This window comes from Mesocricetus auratus, unplaced genomic scaffold (assembly GCF_017639785.1).
Source record: "Mesocricetus auratus isolate SY011 unplaced genomic scaffold, BCM_Maur_2.0 Super-Scaffold_15014, whole genome shotgun sequence".
Lineage (NCBI taxonomy): Eukaryota > Metazoa > Chordata > Mammalia > Rodentia > Cricetidae > Mesocricetus > Mesocricetus auratus.
Window position 1 is genome coordinate 34,797,618 of NW_024429186.1, and position 15,024 is coordinate 34,812,641.

Here is a 15,024-nt window from a genome sequence, read left to right on the forward strand (position 1 = left end):
GTGCCTTAAAGATACTTAGAGATAATTATTCCCCCATTTCTCTCCTGAAACTCAAGGAAGGTCAGAAATAGAAAGCCACTTTGAAAGCAGTGCTCCAATTACCCAGTGTGCTTTGGAAGTCATAAGCCCTGAACAAAGGTTTACAGAGGTAAGATCTCAGATGTCCTTGGCTGCTCCTGGACCCAGCCACTCCAGAAGAGCTGACTCTTTGGGTCATTTTTCTCCTAACAAAGCAGCAGATAAGAAAATTCTCAAGGTCTTTGTCTCAGCACCTGTCTGAGATCAAGGTTAAGTACAAAGTAACTAAACCAAAGAGACCTATATAACCCCAAACCACTGAGCATCTGAATTTTTAAGAGCTCTACTTACGGCAGCTTTTGGAAAATAGAGAAAATGTCTTTTACTCTGCATTAGGCTGGTTTTTGTTTGCTTGCTTGCTTTTCGGTATAGCATCCTCCTTTCATAACTAATTTAAAAGTTTGCAAGGCTTGCTGAAATATTAGAACAAGCCTATGCTAAATCCAAGTCTATGCTAAATCTGAGGAGCAAGTCTAATGATTTATTTAACTAAAGATTTAATTTACCTAGAAAAACTTCTTTATGCTAATCTTAAAATCAACTATCTCTACCATTTCCAGGGAACCACACAAAATAAGCTAACTCTCCCATAAAGGCTCCCACAGACCACCCTGACAGTCTGTGCAGAGCATGCTAGCAACCTTTACATCTCTACACTTAGCCGGCATTACCGTGTAGATCTACTTTGCAGCACAACATAGGCGTGGCGGGGGGGACAACACACACACATGCATCATCCTGACATGTATTATTTGATGAGCTAACTACATCATCCCTACATCCTTTAAAAAGGATTCCTTTCAAACTTTCTCCTTTTTATTTATTATTTTTAAGGCTGTATTTATTTTATGTATGAGTGATCTATCTGCAGGTACAACCTTATTCCAGAAGAGGGTATCAGAATCCACTGTAGATGGTTATGAGCTGTCATGTGGTTGCTGGGAATCAAACTCTCTGGAAGAACAGTCAATGCTCTTAACCCCTGAGACATCTCTTCAGCCCCTAAAATGTTCTAATTATCACCATCTTAAGGTTTATTTAAAGTGGGATTCTTTGGTCTCTAGGTAATCAGCATCAAAAGTTTCCAAAATATTTCAAATTCCAACATTTGAGAATTTATTCCATTCACAATAAAAGTAGTGCAGAATATGTATTTATAGAAGTCAAAAATTACATTCTTTTGACAATATTCTTAATACTAAGAATATTTTAAACAAAAATAAAATGCCATATATACAAAGGAATACAATGCATCTTATTTACAACAGAGGGGAAAAAACAAAATCAACATACTCATACTATGATAGGGAAAACCAGATCTATTAAATACATTTTGAAGACTATAGCAAGAAACAAGAGTTTTGTACATTAAGGAACCAACTGATCAAAAATATTCCAGGCTACAATTATAAGCCTAGGTAATATAATACAAGGCTGGTAGTTTGTGTGTGATTTCTTCTTGCTTTCTTGACAAATCTCTGACATTATAAGTGCATATTTTAAAATTAAAAATGGAAAACAATTCCAAGACCAGTGGCAGCATGCAGTAAGGAAGGGAAGGGTAAAGAGGGGTGATCAATCCAGCTACCTTCTCCTTGCTCATAAGCTGAGCACCTCAAACAGTACAGCATGCATTCCATAGCAAGATTCTTACTCGAAATAAGGCTGAAGCAGAAACATGGCAAATGTAAGAAACCTGAAGAAGACTTTTAACATATGTATCATGGGACAGAAACAGAAGTATGGGACAGAAAACCTAAGCAGCTGAAGCAAACAGGAAAAAAGCCTTGGCTGTTTTAACTGTCAATGCAACCATCCTGCAAGAGTCAAGACAGCTGTGTAAGCAGAGATCCCTGTACCTTAGGTTATCAGGCTACTGAGACAATGGTCCCCAAGACTCTTAGGCTGGGAGAAAGAGAGGGTTGGGCCCTGGTGCCAGGCAGAGCGGGACCCTGCCTCACACAGTCTGACAACCCTTCAGACTACCATGCAGAAGCTGGAATCCTGCTTTTTGTTAGAAGCAGGCCCACACCTTGACTAGACTGAAAAACCTGTGACCTGCTTAAACCTAACCCTCGTGAAGTCTGCTGGAAACAGACTTGGGCGGGGTGTGGGGACCACTGGATCTTTCTCTGTTCCTTTTCCTACTGCGGCCACATTGAGTAAATCTCCTTTTTATTTCTTGCTATTGCTTGTCTGCTTAGGTAGCCTATGGAGAATAAGGGACTAAAGTGGCCTATTAGGACGTCCAGGAAACACACACTCACACACATACACACACACACACACACACACACCCTACCCCCCAGCCCTGCCCGAGCAAGCCTGGTATAAAGAGAGAGCCACTTGGTTCAGATGTCAGCGAGCAGAACTGTGCACTTCACATCATCTGCTTCTCTGTTGCTACCCAGCAACAAGAAAATGGCAAACAGGAAAAGCTAGTGGGAAAACACACAAAACTCACACTGGGTAAGACAAAGACTGTGAAGTAGCGGCCAGTTAACCCAGAATCTCAGTGACACTCCCTCCCCCAGCAGAGCCTGGTGGGAATCCATCCACTCACCTCACTCCACCTCAAAGTTTGCAGGAAACCTTGCTTTTGAGTCCAACTTGAGGAAATCTCTCAAAACCTAAATTAAAACAATTGTGAGCTTTAGTATAATAGTGATTTTCAATTTTTGGAAAATATGTAACTGTACCTCAGAGTAAGTAAAGGGCCCAAAAACTTAAAAAAAAGTATTAATAAAATTCTAATTTAAAGTTTCCTTTAAGCTTTATGTGAAATTCTATACATTTAAATTAGGACTAACCAACAGTACTCTCACACAAAGAACCGACTCTTAAACCGACTCTTAAACTTGACTAGGCAAACAGACAGATATTCCAAGGCCATACCACAGACAAACAATACAACATCTAGGACAAAGGCAGGTCCAGGACCTCTAAGAAGCACCCTAGAAGGAGATGCTAATTAGCCATGCCTTCAGCATCCCATTGCCTCTAGGAACCCACCTTCACCCCCCCCCATACACACACAGTGTTGTTCTGAAGAACGAGTCTCAGCAGGTGCAATTCTATGTCCTGATATCCTAACTGGAGAAGGGACATACTACTGCCATCTATGCTAGGGATGGTGCTAGGCCACACATCACCCAGCCCAAAGGAGAAATAAAGGAGAGGCTGAGAACCCCTCTTCCAAAGCAACAGATATCCTGGCTTGTAGAATTTGGAATTTCTACAATTCTGGGGGCTGAGGGGACAACTCAGTCAATAGAGCACTTGCCACCCAAGTACTAAGGAGCCAAGTTCAGTCTCCAGCACCCACATAAAGCCAGGCATGGTGGCATTTGCTTGTCCTTCCAGAACTGAGGAAGGCGAGCCAGGCAGGTGGGCTGACTACCCAGTTAATCATCAAGTTCCAAGTCCCACTAAGACCTTGTCTCAAAAACAAGGTAGAGAACTCCTGAGAAACACCACCAGGTTGGCACTCATGTATGCACATGCATATACACACACTAACATATACACACAAAGTAATTCTCCAATTCATTTTTGCTTTTTTATGTTGTGTGGGTGTTTTGTGTGCCTCTACATGTCTCATCACTTGAATGCCTGCAGAATCCAGAAGAGGGCACTAGGTGCTCTGGTACTAACATTACAGAGGGTTGTAAAATGGCATATGAGTGCTAGGAACTGAATCTGGGTCCTCTGGAACAACAATGACTGAGCCATCTCTCCAGGCTCCAAACTCTAAAATTCCAAATGCTGCTTGTTTGAGACAGATAATAAGCTCTCAAACACAGCCGTAAGGTCATTTCCTATGAAAGCTACATTTCTATATATCACTCATTAAAAAATACAGATTTGTGCTCAATAACAATAAATAGAAGAAGAGAGGGGTGCCGGACGTTGGTGGCGCACGCCTTTAATCCCAGCACTTGGGAGGCAGAGGCAGGTGGATCTCTGTGAGTTCTAGACCAGCCTGGTTTACAGAGCGAGTTCCAGGACAACCTCCAAAACAATACAGAGAAACCCTGTCTCGAAACACAAAAATAAATAAATAAATGAGGAGGAGGAGGAGGAGGGAGGGGTTGTTATGCTTTGTTTTGGTTTTTGTTTGTTTTGGGTTTTTTTTGTTGTTGTTGTTTTGTTTTTGAGACAAGAGTCTCACTACATAGCTCAGGCTAGCCTAGATCTCCCTATGTGGACCAGATTTGTCTGCATTTGCCTCTGTCTCTGAATACTGGGATTCACGGTGTACACCACCATGCTGGCCTGATAATTTGGAATAAATGTTTCAATTTTCAAAAATCTTTGAATCAAACTATGTTCATAAGAGCTTCCCAAGAAAGGTATTGTGTTTTTGTTTTGTTTTTTTCCCATTTACTGAGGTTACATCCTACTTCAAACTCTTCCCAGTCATATAGACTGAAGCCTGAAAACAGTAATAATAACCAAGGCTGAGTTTCTTCACTCATGGAGCCCCAAGTCTGGGTGAGACAAGAACTTCCTCTTTCCAGCCTGTTACCCTGAACATTAGGGAGTCCCATCCTTCATTCAGCCAAGCACAAAAACACTTTTAAAACTTACTCGAATTTTACATTCACAACAGGATTTACCCAGGACCATATGTCCTCGATAGAGCTGAGGAGGCAGCTGCAGCAAGCCTTCCCTGGGCTGCCACAGCCAGAATGTACAGTTAGACACACCTGGGAGGGAAAAAAACCAGCGATGGATTCTGAGTCACACAGCCCAGGTAGCAGACATGATGTTTACTCAAGGTTGGCCTCTATGGTATAGCATACACCCACAGAATGAGGAAAGATAGCCATTAACACTCAAAACAGGGGCTCTGTTTTGTTAGTCTTAATGAACTGAGCTATAACTAGCCATCTGCATAAACAGGGCATACCTGGCGGCTGACTAGCATGGGCAAACCACATGGGTACACGAACAAACATGCCAATTTGAAAAGCATGAGATGTTGGAACATACAGATTTCAACAGAAGTGCTCCTTTCAAACTAGACAAGGCTTCCAGATGAAGCAAGTCAGACGTCCTCTGGTTGAAGGCTGGTATTTTGCATCTGAATCCCCAGTGATGAACATGAGCTGCCAAGGCAGACTCAAGCACTATAACCTGCACAACCATGGACCCAGGCACTCACAACCAAGGGACAGAATGTCTGGGGCTACCACAAAACCTGTGGTACATGGTGGGAGCTTCCAACCACACCTCAGGACAAGGGGTAAACCAGTCCCTCAGCAAGTGTCACTCAGAGATGTGGAACCATAAAGGCAGAATGACATGGGTAGGACCATCACAGGTCCTAGAGTCAAGGAGCCTGCGAAAGAGCACAGGGCCCACCACACCCCCACTGCTCAAGGAAGGCAGGAGGGAGGGCCCCATTTAATGCCAGAAAATCAGAGACCCAGCCCAAGCTACTTCCTGATAAAGGAGAGACAAAGCAAGAGGAGCAAGAAGGAAGGCCCAGAGGGTGGAGCCCAGCGGTCACTCAGGAACTGCAGTATACAATTTGTGATGGAACATTGACCCCCACTCTCATTTTTCTGGACTTAAAATGGTCTTTAAATCAAACTCATAATAACATTTCAAACACTTCTTTTTTGTTGTTTGTTTTTTCCACTCTCAGCAGTAAAATATACTCTGTTCCAAAAAAGAAAGGTTGTTCAATTTCCTGTCAAAAGCAATCCAGAGAAGGCCACCTACACTGTAAAAGCAGCAAGGGGGAAAAATGCTGAAAAAAAAGCCTGTGTGTGTGGGTGTCACCGAGTGCAATGTAACTAGCACTCTGGCTTGTTAAAGAGCTCTTCCTTAATCATTCGGAGAAATAGGAAAATTAGCCAGACTGACTGCCACAGAGAAACTTGTCTGCCAGTCTACCCAAGGAAAACAGGACCTGTGACAGGCTTCAGTCTCACCAGCCAAAGAAGGTGCCAGGGTGACTGCATGTCTTTAACTATGGTTTTCTATATCCTAGAGAAAAGGCAGATTCTCAGGCAGCTTAAAGTAATGTTCTCAGAGAAAGGCAGCTGTGGGTGACCATGACCCGTCTGTCCAATTCCCACATTCCACCTGACACACAAATCTATAAACTGAGACCACCCCCCTCCCAAAATATTCAGTCCTAGAGCTGTGGGGACTGGCCACTCAAAACCTGAACAAACATGTTCTTATGAGTTACCCACACCATCACATCTATTCTACCCCACATCATTCTAGAAAGTCCACACTATTTAAACAGGCAACCAGCTGGTCCAGCACTGTAAAAAGTAAGCTCAGGTTGGAAGCCGGCTCTTAGTTTGATTCCAGGCACCACAACAGACAACTCATCACTGCCTGAGATTTCAGCTCTGGGAGGGAGAATCTGACACTCTGGTCTCTGTGGGCACCTGCACTCACATGTACACACCCACAGACAAACTCAAAACCTGATATGTGCTCAGAATTGAAGTAGATGCTGTGTGATGGAGTCCATCAATGAACAGGAGAAAACAGCACACACAAAGTTAAAATAAAGCACACACAAAGTAAGTTAAAATAAAGCATCATCTTTGTCTACACTGTGTCAATGTCATTTCTGCAAACCATACTTTCCATTCAAAGAAGCAGTTTCCACAAATGCAAGAAGACACAGGTGAAGGAGAAAACAATGAACATAAAGAATGCACAAATGAGACACAGTAATTGCTGACAAGCCTACATACCCCAGGACAGACCACAGCCAGTGTGGCAAGGCAGCTCCGAGCAAAGGAGAACCCATCAAACTTTGTAAAGGGTCTGTGTGATAAACTGATGATTCTGAGGTATTCAAACAACTGAAGGGCTATACCTTGCTTTACTCAATAAATTCAGACAAACCTACAAAAATATGCAGGCACAGTAGAATAGCCTTTTTCCCTGGACACTTGACCACAAAGAGAGTCAATACCTATAAAGGTTGATGAGCACTTCCTATAAACAAGAGCATTCTCCTACACAATGTTTCATAGTTGTGACTATCAAAACCCAGAATACAGCGCTGATATAAACACCACAGCCTACTTCGGAGACTATGTTTGTCTTCCTCTAACTATCCTAATAATGTCTATTTCAGTACATGGATCCAGTTCAGGACCCTACACTGTACTTTGCTTTCATCTCAAGAGTAATACTTCTGTCTGGAGAATTCCTCATTTTCCTTGCCCCTTGTGATCATAGTAATAAAAAAGATTCCTGGCCAGCTTGTGTGATGTCTCCTTGATTTGTGTTTGATTGTCCCCTATGATTAGGTTCATGTACATTTTCAACAGGAATACTATACAATAAGAGTTAACTTCATTCTGTCAGGTAGAACATCTAATCATGTCTACGATATGACAATGTTAACACACACTACTTAATTAAGGTAGTATCTGTCAGAATTCTGCACAGTAAGATTACTTTGTTTCCTTTCATGATTGTTACTTAGTGGGATGACACTTCCAAACTATACAGAAGGCAGGAGAGATGACCTACCCTCCACTCCCATCCCCATCCCCCCACCCGCCAACCCCCGGTTAAGGGCACCTCCTGCTTTTGAAAGAATCTGGGTTCACTTCCACATCAACACAATAATTCTAGCATCAAAAGATCTGATGCCCTCTTCTGGCCTCCAAAGGTACCCAACACATATGATGCACATATGAACATGTACACACTCACATATACACATAAAATAAATATAAATACATCATTTTTAAAAATAAGAATCCATAATGGTTTCATCAATAAACTTTCAGTACTTAAAGTCCAAAAATGCCTACCATTTCAGTGGAAAATGACGTTTAGAAGACAAGATGTGAGGATGCAGTGTGCTTTCTGCAAAAGGATAACTGTTACCTCCATGCCTTCAAAGAAAAGAGAACCATATATACACATGCACACATTTATTTCTGTATTACTTTCTTTTTCTTGCCATGGAAAAACCATGAGTTTTTGCCCACACTTTTTAGTTCTAAGCCCACACCTCAGGCTCACCACCAAATTGTCCCTCTCCCCGCCCCTCTCTGTGACAGAGGTACAACTGGCTCTCACTAACCTCTATGTATTTATTTATGGGCTTCATCCCTCCATCATGTGCCAGGTGGTAACATCTCTATTTTCTCAAAAAAAAAAAAGTCTATTTTCTCAAACTGAAGGGTCAGTAAGGGAACAACCCAGCAAAGCAAAGCACTTTAGACAAAACTGGTACTCCAGTCCCCTCAGAGAAGAAAGGGAAAAGAGAATGAGGCCCCACACTTACAGATATATCTTATCAGCAAAGACCAGGAAAACAGCCAGCATTCTAAATGCCTGGCTGTGATGGTTTGTCCTCATTCATAAAGTACATATACAATGATACTAATTTTTCAAAGCTTAAATATTAAATAGTCCAAGCCCAAAATATGTTCTTCAAAGATGTACTCACTTTGAGGGCTAGGGCATCTTAAGCCCACAGCTCAGGAGAGAGAGACAGGAGGATGCCATAAATGCACAGCTTCAAAGCACAGGTCTGGTTCTAGAGGGAAGGAGGGTGGGCAGGAGAAACACAGTCAGGGTTCTGGGCCGGCTAACTTCTGGGAGTGAACCCTCTGTGCTTCATTTCCAGAAGGAACTTTATGGTATGAACAAGGCTGGGTTCACAGCCAGTAAGAAAAGAAAACTCCTCCTGAAGGTAGGGAGATAGGGCAGATGCACAAAACTTGGACCAATCTGATTCATCTGCAAGAGTAATGTGCACAACCTTTTTAGAAATTTTCTATCACATTCCATAGCTGTAGTCTAGTCCAACTCAGTTATCAGATAAAATTTATTCTTGGAAGACTCTGTGTCTGCAATAAAACTCTGCTGAATAGATGAATAATTATGGCAACACCAAGATTCAAAATTATTGCCAAGTTAGCACAGGAAAGCACCCTCATGGCATGACAAAGATTGAGGAGTTGGAGGCTGCCATTCAGTTCCTAGCCATCAGTCAGTGACTCTGTGAAATTCCTCAGTAATATGCAGAAAATCTCCTTCTTCACTCACAATATTATTTTAAGGATCAAATGACGGAATTGAAATAGGAGCCCCTTCAAGGCTAAATGTAACAGAACCAGTAATGAAAGGATAGCTGTTACCAGTCCCAAACACAGTGTAAGAAGGCTACAAAGGCTCTTTCCTGATCTTTGAAACAAAATTGCAACTTCAAGTAAAATTAGGAAACTTTCTACCACCTAATAAACTTGAAAGGGAATTAATAGTTTTTATTTCTTCTAATACCTTCTAAAATAGTTTTTATTTCTTCTAATACCTTCTAAACAGACTTAAAATTGTTTCAGTTAAAATCTAAATTGCTTTTCCTGCTCTTGATCATAGTTTTTTATTTGTCTGTTTAATGCTTTTCGGTATCTTTTTTTTTTAAAGCAGGTCACTCAAAGGAAAAATTATAAAGTTATAGTACTGCATGCCAATCTCTAAACAGGTATTAACAATACTCCTTGCAAAAGTTACACAATCATTACTTTTGTGCCCCTGACTGACTTCAAGTGAAGCCAAACATGCAAAGTGACATGTGCACACATGTGAGTGCTAGTGGGCAGAAGGAGGAAGGGAAAAGAAGTGTCACACTACAGCTCACAGCAGTCTTTAACTCCAGGGATCCAGTGCTGTCTTGTGGGCTCCACAGGCACCTGCACTCAATGTGCACACACCCACAGACACATACATATACTCATACACATAACTAAAAGTACAAGAAAGAAAAGTACAAGATGGCTACCTAGCCTTAAGTTGAAGGGGTAGGAGCAGCTGTGGCCACCACAGTCTTCTCACACTTCCAGCTGGGCCCAAGTGCTTCAAAGGTAACAAGCACAAATCAAACCTAGTGCATTCAGAAGCTTCCATCTTGATGTTAATTTAGTCATGAATCTAAATCTGTCTTCCAGTAAGTAATTTCCCTTTAAATAAAGCTATTGTGTCAGTATGTATAGAGTCAGACACATAATCCTCTGTACCTCATGTAAACAGCATGACCATCCAAGGAAATGGTATTAAATAATTCCACTTTACAAGGGGATACAGGTAAGAATTGTGGCGATTTTAACACTGCCCAAAATAGTTAAGTTCATCCCATGTTAAGACTCATGCCCTCCTTATGTAACACAGCATAGTCTCTTACACTAACAGCGCACCCCTACTGGTCTCCGACACCGTGTGGATGCTTGCTATTTCACTGAATCCCTGCAGCTTCCCTGTAATTGACAGCTATCATTTGGGGGTTTTTGTTTTGTTTTGCTTATCTTTATGTCCTTTTTTTTTTTTAAGAACGAAGACTCAAAATAATGAAGCTGAATGAAAATGAGGACATGACTGCTCCCAAGTATGGTTGAGAAGGGTTTTACTGTAGGTAGGTATGAGGGGGAGTTCAGCCAAAGGCACCTGGAAGGGTTCAAACTCTCCATGAGAGGAGAGAAAAGGGGAGAATGAGAGAGGAAGAGAAGAGAGAGAGGTAAGAGGGCAAATGGACCAAGAAAGGAGCCAAGGAGGAAGAGGCCAAGAGCGCACACGGCTGAAACTCAGGGTTTTACAGGAGAGAAGATTGGGGGAGGGGAGCAAAGAACAGGCCCTGGGCTGAGAGGTTTGGGGAAGGGGTGGGGTGACAAGTGCTGGGAGGAGCCGGGGTACTGAGTCTTGTCTGCAGTTTCTTCAGGTCCTGCCATAAGCATCTTGACCAAATCCAAAGAGATCTTATAAAGTCGCACTAGAACTAACACAGGATAACATGGGTTTTTGGATTTAAGGTGACAGGAAGACACATCAATAGCAAGCTCATGTCCTAAAGAAAGCAAACAATGTTAGAAAGTAAGTCCTTACTGATCCCAACACTGAAAGCCAGCACGTGCACCTGTACAGGGTCTCTGAGCACAGGGACAAGCGGCAGTAAACAGAAATCCTTGTCACACAGGAAACAGATGGGGTGGATAACTAACAGATAATCAACTGTCTCTCTCTTCCTCTCTCTAAGACCAGAGAAACATCCAGTTAATGACATCATGAAAGCTAGAAAAGCAGAAGTTCCTGACTGAGAGCAGGATTTGCATATGCATCAAGGCATACCAAGAGCAGGGAGTGGTCACACAGAAATGGTGAGAAACCTATTTCAGCTTAAGTTAGTCCCCTTATTCTCCAAGGTGACGGCAACCCTGCCCAGTGAGATCCATCTGCACTGTCAACAGCAGAACAACTTGGTGCCTAAATGAAGTCCCACTATTTACTTTAAGAACTTACTCTAATTCAAATATTTCTTAAACATTTACCAGATGTAAGACTCTGAGCAAAGAAACCTGGATCTCCAAAGACCTATCAACACTGACTTTCCCTTCAAAGAGCTTGTAAACTAACCCAAGAGTCAATAAAGGAGGGTGTCCGGTGTCTTAGGTAGGGATTTATTGCTGTGAAGAAACACCATGACCATGGCAACTCTTCTAACGGAAAACATTTGTTTTCTTGGCTAAAAGTCTCAGAGGTTTAGTCCATTACTGTCATGACAGGAAGCACAGCAGTACATGGTGCTGGAGAAGGAGCTGAGAGTTCTACATCTTGGTCCATAGGCGACCATGCATCCTCAGCATCCGAACAGAGCCTATTGCCTGCACCAGGCTCATCGCTCAGAGTTGTTGCTGCTGCGTGGACAATGTGAATACTCACTTTTAGATACACAGCAATCAAATAAGCTTGGGAGCCTTGTAATTCTATCAAAGTGATGAAGCATAAACAAGTACACTTACTAACGCAAAACAAACTGCTACAGCACTTAGTGATGAATGGGAAAACTTAATTTTATGTGCATACAGCTCAGAACTTACAAACAATATCTAAATGGGAAAATAATAACCTTCAACAGATTAAGTTTAAAGAACTGCAGTTAACTTTTAGTTATCTAATTCCACTTACTCCATAGCATTTCAGAGTAAAATTCCATGTAGGTATTTGTCATGCCTGGTAAGGATCCCCTTAGAACAGAAGCCAAGCCAGCTGTGGTGGTATGTCCCTGCAATCCCACCCAGCACTGAGGAAGCTGAAGCAGAAGGATCAGAAGTTCAAGGTCAGCCTGATCTACACAGAGAGACCCTGCCTCAAAATCATCATCATCATCATAAACAATATAGCAATAATAATACAAAATACAATAGTGCTTTTAAAAATTACCATGTAGGGCCAGTGAGATGGCTCAGCAGGTGCTTGCTGCCAAACTTAATGGCCCGAGTTCTACCCCTGGGTGCCACCTACCTTGTGGAAGGAGAGAACCAACCGCTATGCATTATCCTCTGACCTCCACATGTATAGTATACTTACACATACACAAGAGAAATAAATAAATGCAATAAAATATTTTCAATCTATAGTGAGGGGCATGGAGACAGCTCAGTGGGTAAGGGTGGTTGTGCTACAAACCTGGGGACCTAAGTTTGAATCTCAGCACCCATGTAAAAAAGCCAGGCTGTATGTGCCTGTTATCCCAGCACTATGGAGCAGGGAAGGGTGATCCAGACAGCTTGATAGACAGCTAACCCTGATGAAACAGAGCTTCTAGCTCAGTGAGAGACCCTGACTCAAGGACATAAGGCTAAGATTGATAGAGGAAGACACCAACATCCCCCTCTGACTTCTGCATGCACATGCATAGGCATACACGCCCACACAATCACAAGTGTGCAACACACACCAGACACATGCAAACCACAATCACAGTCACACACACACTCTAATTAATTAATTATAATTAAGAACAGTGTAAACTCTGCCATCTCGTGGTATGCTGATGTCCAATGCACAAGTGAGATGAAACAGTGGCTTCTGTGGGTAAAACAAGTTATACAAAAGAAAACCTAAGTAGTGCATTAAGCAAATGGCAGCTACAAAGCACAACTAACAAGCAAACCAGCAAGGAAGCAGTTTATGTGCTGTAACCAACGGGAAGAGAAGGCAAGGTGGACCGAGGGGCTGGTGGTGGAAGGGCGGAACCATCCCACCTAGTTTTTTAAACCACTGGCCCACAGGCGATGAGGAACTACCAAAAGGCCTATTAGGGACTGTCACAATCAGAACCACATGTGTTTGAGTGTGCGCACACATGCATACTTGTATTTACAGACAATGCAAAAAAGACCTCAGCGATACTGTGAAGAGGATCTGGAGAGTGAGGGCACTGAGTGAAGAGTGCCAGTGACAGGGCTGCTGAGTTTTCCAGAGCCTGACTGAGGCTGGGGACAAAAGGCAGAGAAAGATAAATGGACCATGCATTGAGAGCCGTGGAGTTGAAGGTCTCTGATCTGGAGACTTAAGATGGTGTCTGTTGTCTTAGTGACAAACTGCTCAGCGAGGGCCAGGGAGATGGGTCAAAGTTTAAAGGATGGAGCAAGTGTCACCAGAGTTCCCCAGAGCACTAGCCAGCAAGACCAGCTAACCAGAAAGCTCTGGGCTCAAGCCAGAAGCCCCCGTCTGACATTCAAGGTGGGAACAACTGAGAAAGACATCCTACTACACACGCAGGCATGAGCACTAAATAGAAAAAAGAACTCGCAGCAGCTCACAATGAATAATCACACTGGTCTCAAAAGCAGCTTCTCTCAGGGTCACATCTACCTGGTCACAGGTCACCTTCAATACCGCCAGAAGTCACAGGGGTGCATCAGAAAGAAACTCAACTTTAAAGTAACTTTTCAAATCTCATCAATGCAGTTTAAATTATTTAAATTTATCAATGATACTCTTTAAGAGAAATATTCTACAACTGGGCCTAATTCTTCCAAAAGTCTCCAATTTGAACAGCATTGAGTTTTACAGTTAAAATCTAACTCTAATGCCTTTGTATACAGGCAAACCTCGAATCACCTTGAACTTCTGATCATCCTGCCTCCATCTCCTGAGTGTTAGGTTATAGCAGGTACTACCTCGCCAGGTGTTTGTGGTGTTGGGGAGCACCCCAGGGCCTGATGCAGGCTAAACAAGCACTCTGCCTGACCACCATAAACATCATGAAGATAGGCTGGGCTTGGTAGCCAGCTAGCACAAAGGTCTAGACCAGTACATGACACTCCAAAATGGATGGATGGATGGATGGATGGATGGATGGATGGATGGATGGATGGATGGATGGATGGATGGGACAGCTAGTAGATAAATAGATTTTTAAAAACATTGTTGGGCTAGCCTGTGTATTCTAAAGGAGTTTCTGAGACCTCAGAAAGACAAAACAAAAAAATGTTCTCAGTAGGATGGAAAGATGGCTCCCTGATCATCTTAAAGACGCAAATTCAGGTCTCAGCACTCACCTCCCATGACTCCACAACGCCATGTAACTTCAACTTCAGGGTCTCCAACACCCTCTTCTGGCCTCCACCAAGACTGACATATATGTTGCATTCACTCACACAGACACACACCCACATACACATAAATAAGCAATAAATCTCTTTCTTTGTTTTAGTTTTTGTTTGTTTAACAACATACTATATTCCACCTCTAAGGAGCAGAACGTCAGTCTAGAAAAAGCACAGGCTCTGTCTTCAGAAAAGACAACCAGACTTACTGTGTTCCTGGGCAAGATAACACTTCATGACTCAATGTGGAGACTTGGTCCTTCTTAAAGTTGCACAAAGCCGTAACTGAGACAAAAACAGCAAGTATCCAGCAAGTACCAGGTACACTGACCACTGTTTGATATGCACAAGTGACAGGTACATTGACCATTGTTTGATAAGCACAAGTGACAGGTACACTGACCACTCTTTGATATGCACAAGTGACAGGTACATTGACCATTGTTTGATAAGCACAAGTGACAGGTCACTGACCACTCTTTGATATGCACAAGCCTCTCCATGCATCAAGGCCAGGAAAACAACTCCCAGCTGACAATGTTGGTCTTAAGAATAAAGT

The 15,024-nt window shown here is 42.5% G+C and overlaps 1 protein-coding gene across 8 annotated transcripts in view; it reads right to left on the reverse strand.

Annotated features, from left to right (window-relative positions):
- Positions 1 to 15,024, reverse strand: part of Sipa1l1 (signal induced proliferation associated 1 like 1) — a 284,590-nt gene that overhangs the window by 218,950 nt on the left and 50,616 nt on the right. For 5 of the 8 annotated variants that reach the window (XM_040742806.1, XM_040742805.1, XM_040742799.1 and 2 more), the window contains one exon: positions 2,642 to 2,708. The exons of the other annotated variants lie outside the window; for them this stretch is intronic. The gene's annotated coding sequence lies outside the window, so the exon portion shown is untranslated. The remainder of the gene's footprint in view (positions 1 to 2,641; positions 2,709 to 15,024) is intronic. 8 annotated transcript variants of the gene reach the window in all.